Source organism: Aulonocara stuartgranti, assembly GCF_965226115.1.
Source record: "Aulonocara stuartgranti genome assembly, chromosome: 9".
Classification (NCBI taxonomy): domain Eukaryota; kingdom Metazoa; phylum Chordata; class Actinopteri; order Cichliformes; family Cichlidae; genus Aulonocara; species Aulonocara stuartgranti.
The window spans coordinates 11,778,784-11,784,472 of NC_138960.1; the positions used below are offsets into that span (position 1 = coordinate 11,778,784).

The following is a 5,689-nucleotide window of genomic DNA, read 5'->3' on the forward strand; positions in this document are numbered from 1 at the left end:
GCATGATTCTGTTTACATGAAATTATTCTGCTGCATGAGGCAAATACAAACAGTTCTTCTTCACAAAATAATCAGCCATTTTGTCAAAAAACTGGAATCTGCTGTCAAAAAATGAAAGGATTTTCTTGATGTTATTTTGCTCTTTGTATCATACTTTGTCTTCAACCTTTTCTACTTAACCTATCTGCTTACACTGATTTGATTTTGTCCATTTTACCATCTCCCTCATCCTCCATCGCCGTCTTTTCCTTCCATCTTCCTACTGTCCACTTATCCGATTCTTAAAAGTCATCCCAGGTTAGGCGGAATGTCACATCACTCAAGTGTGGCCTCTGGGGCAGCTCTTGTTATTTTAAGGGGTCATGTACATTTATCCAAGCAATGAATAAAGAAGCACTCAGAGGCCCGAAGAGCCATGAATGAAAGGATGGAAAACATTTACCTTGGAGGAGCATACTTGGAGCCTTTCCAAAGGTCACAGGTCAAAGATCATTTGCCACGTGTCACTGGCTAACTTTAGGCCTGGCTTAGTAGCCCATGAACTCCTGGTCGTTGAGAGGAAATATGGCAGTATACTGCAAATTTCACTGTCCATGTATAAATGTTACCACCACAAAGAACCTCTGAAACATAAGTGAGCAGCACACTGAAAGTCACATTAATGAGGTTCCTTTAGGGTCAACAGCTCCTTAAGGTGGTCTGACACCTATTCAATTAATAACCATGACTTATAAATGCAGGGTGTTTGAGTCCTTGTGTTTGTTATATATTTTGATTTTTAAAAGTTAAAGTATGTAAACATGTTAATTAACTCAAGAGATATTCTTATGTGCACACAGGGGGGAAAAGTCTATTTTAGGCTTTTTTTCTATTAGCTGCTGCCTGGAATGCTTGCAGTGGGTGCAGTGCTCATTAAGCAGTGATATAAAGCACAATCTCATAATGACTAAAGATCTGTTGTCTGGTAAGCACTAACAAAACGATTGATTCGTAAGCAGAGGAAGAGAGGAGGCCAGGAGGAAAGGGAGAAATTATAATGAGAGTGTGAGAGAGGGAGGGAGAAAGAGGCATTTAGTTGGCAGACAGTTTCCTGATTCAGCCAGGCTGGAGAGCAGGGGTAGCTGTCTTCTTCCATGTACCTCATCTATCACTGCCTACTTCTAGGAGACTCACCCATTTCCACTACCACACACAGATGGAAGGGAGGGAGAATTCAATCTTTCCCTGCCTCACAGTCATCTGCAGAAATGCATTCGTTCACCCTTCGCGGCAGGGCCACAAAACCTGCCAATAATCGTCCACCGGGGCGGGAAAGAATGACTGCAGGTAACTAAGCTTTTCTCACGTGATCTTTTTCCAATCTGTAAAGTCCCACCAGTAGATTAGGAACAAGTGGAAACCCGATTTGAAAATTGCACTGGCCTTTGAAAGCAGGGGTCCTGTGGCACTTGTGGAACATACATATGCACCATATCATTCAAGAGCTGAGAACCAAATTCAACAAGGAATTACTCCATTTCCTTTTCAGGAAAATTATTCGATAACATTTTCCCAGAATTTAGTGTGAGGGCAGGCTAAACCAGTGCCGACCACAATGCTTACCTGCAGTATGGTGACATGCCAAACGTGCCTCTTTAAACATGCAGCAGAAAGTAAGCAATATTATCATTCATTTGGAGTTGTGCTACTCTGCAGTTTTTATGGAAGACAAACTCCACAACAAAGTGGAAACAACACAATCTTACACAAAGTATAAGTACTGCTATAAAGGCGATATGACTAACACTAGTGAGAAATCATATCTGTGCACGTCTGGTGGAAAAGAGAAGCATCAAAAGTATTTATTTTTAGTCATTTATTTGTTCTTTGGAATGTTAAAGAATATTTTTTGTAAGAGATTCTGTTAAACTGCAAATTCTCCATTTTTATCACCAGCTACCTGCCATTCTCTCTGCCACTGAGCACTGAACAAGAAGCAAGACATTGTGGCGTAATATTATAATATGGTGTTTAGAGCACAAGTGCATCCTTTCAAACATCTGGGCATGGAAGGTCACATGTGTGCTAGAAACTGGGGAAAGCATTGTCCCAGAAGACGTGTTAATATCAGCTGTTTCATGGTAATTTAATGTCACGCTGAGAGACATTTATTATCTTAGTCTACTTAACTGTTGGTCTAAAATGCTATCTGTGGAAATATCATCAAGAGAAAAACGGAGCAGGCCCTCAGGGGACTGCCTCGATGGCAATAAACTGTTTTGTTCAGGATGTAATTTATTTATTTCATGTTTATGCGTACGTACATTTCCGATGTTGGTGCAAGCTGTTATGTCGACATCTGCTCCGCATCGGAATATTATTTATAAGGAAATTCCATATTAATATGCAGTCTGGCTCTCCCCTTGAATACAACAGGCTCATCATCAGACTGACGGGCTAAGAAATGCTTCCACGCTGAGCACCTTCAAACATAGAGACGACCTTTTCACCAGAACTATCTACATCAGGTCAGAACAAGGGGACGATGATCACAGCGTCTCAAATAAAACTATCTCCCTCTGGTGAATGCCAACACACGTTTGCTGACGTCCAGACTCTTCCTTTTCCCCCCTCTCGTTGCTCATCGCTCTTTCTTAGTTATTTGCATAATCCCTGTGACTCTCTGATTAATAACTCCTGATTTGCATATCTATGCTGAAATTTAGGACAGACATTCACAGAGTAAATACAGTCCAGCAAAAAAAATAAAATAACATAATAAAGTAAAATATACTGCCAAATGTGAGGGTTTTTTTATGGGATCTTCAGGGAGATGGACAAATGTAGAATGCTCTCATCTTATAACATGCACAAATGTCCAGGCATGCATGCACAGACACACATATTTTAAAGTGTGCTTTCTAACTTCACCTGCATGTCTCCTCTCTGGTCCTTGTCCCAGACACATATAGGAGGGCAGACTTAACTACTCCAGCAGTTCCTTGCAGCAGAGGAAGATACAACACCCCAAAAATGACCAAGGCATCCAAACAGACTCTGATTTAAACCATTTTGACCACTGAAGGCAGATTAGGCGTTACACTTGTATTTGCTTCAACAGTGCCCCCCAGTGGGTGAAAAAAAACGGCTCATCATCATTTCTGCTTGATTTACCATCAGATCACTGCACTCTGCAGATATCATCAACAAGTTAAAAGTCCATTAACAGTGCACTTATTGCATCACAACAGCAAATAAACTGAATATTTCCATAAATCCAACATTTTCAAACAAGACATTTATCTTTGGTTGATTTATTTACTGAAATAGGCAAAAAAAAATGTATTCACATTTAAAATGATTTGGCGTCTGTGTATTAAAAAAAGACATATCCCATGAGTTCTTCTGATTCGTGCCATTATGTTCATGTTTATGTCACAGCCTGATGAATATTTTCTGAAAACTTTACTATTATTTCACTGCCATCTGAAAATACCCATCATTTAACACATTTAATTATATAAATACATTTGATGGAACTATAATTACTCCAGTTTTCATAATGAACATTTTAATAAGAGGTTTACAAGTCTCTACAGAAGTGGCTATAAACAACGAATGTATGACTGGGCGGGTCTAGTTTTCAACTATCTGAATCCTTCTATACTAAGATGTTTTAGGGATTTGTGATGAAAGCAAAAAACTTTTGAGATTTTGTTTTATGAGCAAAACACTGAGTGTCTCACCACATGTCTGGCGGATGAGTGAGTTGTGCACACACCTTTGCACGCAAGCAAATTCTCGCTGTCCCTGGGAGACCAAAGGCTGGAAATGACAAGCCTGCAATGAGGTAATGACATTTCCTCCTGCGTAATGTGGCCAAAGGCATCTCTTTCTCTCTTGGGCGACCCGACGGAGATATCTGGCCAGCTCCTGTGACAAGCCCTGCTCTAATCGGCAGGTACAGCTTTCACTGCAGCTCAGGACCGAGCCACAGAGTAGCAGCTAAATAATTGAACAGGTGCAATATGTTAAGGCAGGGCGGGGGGGGGAGAGGTTTGGTAGTGTGTGGGGTGTGGGAGGGGTCAACCAAAATGTCTGCAGTGTCCTATGCTTGGGGTAAAATTCATCAAGTGTTGGTTTGGGGAAAATGTCAGAGTACTTGCCTCATCCTGTTTGGTCCACAAACATGCTCCCGTCCACTTTATTCCCCCAAGGGCATTAGCTGTCAGCAGCTATTATTATTTATTTATTTTTTTTTAGCTTTCAATTCTCAGATTCTCCAACACATTGTCCCTTCATACCAGATGTTGGTAAAACACATGATTTATTATCACGTCTTTTTGCTTTCAGTTCTTATATCAGGTGTTCAGGTTGCCATGACAAAAAATTGGGATGTCATGCTAGCATTTCACCCTGATCTTGCCTCATGCGAGCAACGACTTGTTGGCCATACTGATTTCTGATTTCATGGAAAAGGTTGTCAGCGGTGGGAAGTGAGGGGGAATAAGTGTGGGGTTGTGTGTGTGTGTCAGGTTGACTGACCTTGGGAGACTGTCCCTGTGCAGGGTATAGGGAGAGGGAGGAATGGATTCAGCTGAAGCAGGTACATAGTCTCCCAGCCACACATGGCAAGTGCCACAGCTGCAGTCAGCTGAAACAGAAGTGGCCTCTTTGTGAAGGCAAAGCGCTGCCCTCTGACACAAACAACAACAGTCCAGTGTACAAGTTTGGGTACATGAGCAGACAGTATATTAGTTAAAAGGTTCAAATATAAAAGGCTCAGGAAACTTAAAAGAGGCTTAGTCAAAGGGAAGAATGATAAAATGACTAAAACTAAAAGAATTTAATAAGGTAAAATTTCATTTCCTATGGCCCACTTTATACTTGCCCTGCAACTGTTTCCAGCCTGTAACTATGTCATATTTAAAGATGTATGGCAAACTAACCTAGCAATTAATCTATGTACAGGCAGCTTTTGCTTTAGTCTGTCCTAATTTATTATCATTAATTACCATGACAAGCTGCTGTGTTTATATAAAACAAACCGGTGGCGGATGAGAGCTGCTAAAAAGTGAACTTTCATGTGTCTAATGGGTGGTTCGATAAAAGAGTTTTTCAACTCCACGTACACTAACAAGTGTCTAGTATTTCAACTACTAACAAAAAAGTCATATTACTCTTACCTTCATGTCTGCATTATCAAGCATATGGTTGAAAAAAAAATGCGTAAGCTGAATTTGTTTGTAATACGTACTATATATTGTTCCTAAATACATTTTATAGTTTGCACACATCCAGCTGAACATGCATACAAAGGGAGTTTACATGCACTCATCATGGGCATGAACGTCATGGTAATTTTGGGCTTTTAATCATTTCTTTCAACTGTTTGAACTTTTCCCAGTAATTTGAATGACTGTGAGTTTACATCTTATATGACTTGAAAAAAAGTGTGAATTTATGTTGGATTTTCTCAAATCTTCACATCAAAATTAAATATATAAGCTTAAATACAAACATACACCCCACCTTGATGTTAGCCTGTTCTATTCATTACAAAACCAGCTGTGATGTGTTGTGTGCTTGGGATCACTGCCCTGCATCCAATAGTTTCAATCCTCTAGCTGTTGATTTGAGGAAATGTTTAAGAATTTGAAGGTAGGCCTTATTCTTCATTATGCTATCCACATTGCGCAAAGTACACCAT

At 40.1% G+C, this 5,689-nt stretch overlaps 1 long non-coding RNA gene across 1 annotated transcript; it reads left to right on the forward strand.

The window, feature by feature from the left end:
- Nucleotides 1–823: 823 nt before the first annotated feature.
- Nucleotides 824–3,023, forward strand: LOC309714863. Its single transcript, XR_014279061.1, has 3 exons — nt 824–1,326; nt 2,416–2,507; nt 2,942–3,023. It is a non-coding gene; the product is annotated as an uncharacterized lncRNA (long non-coding RNA).
- The last annotated feature ends 2,666 nt before the right edge of the window (nt 3,024–5,689 follow it).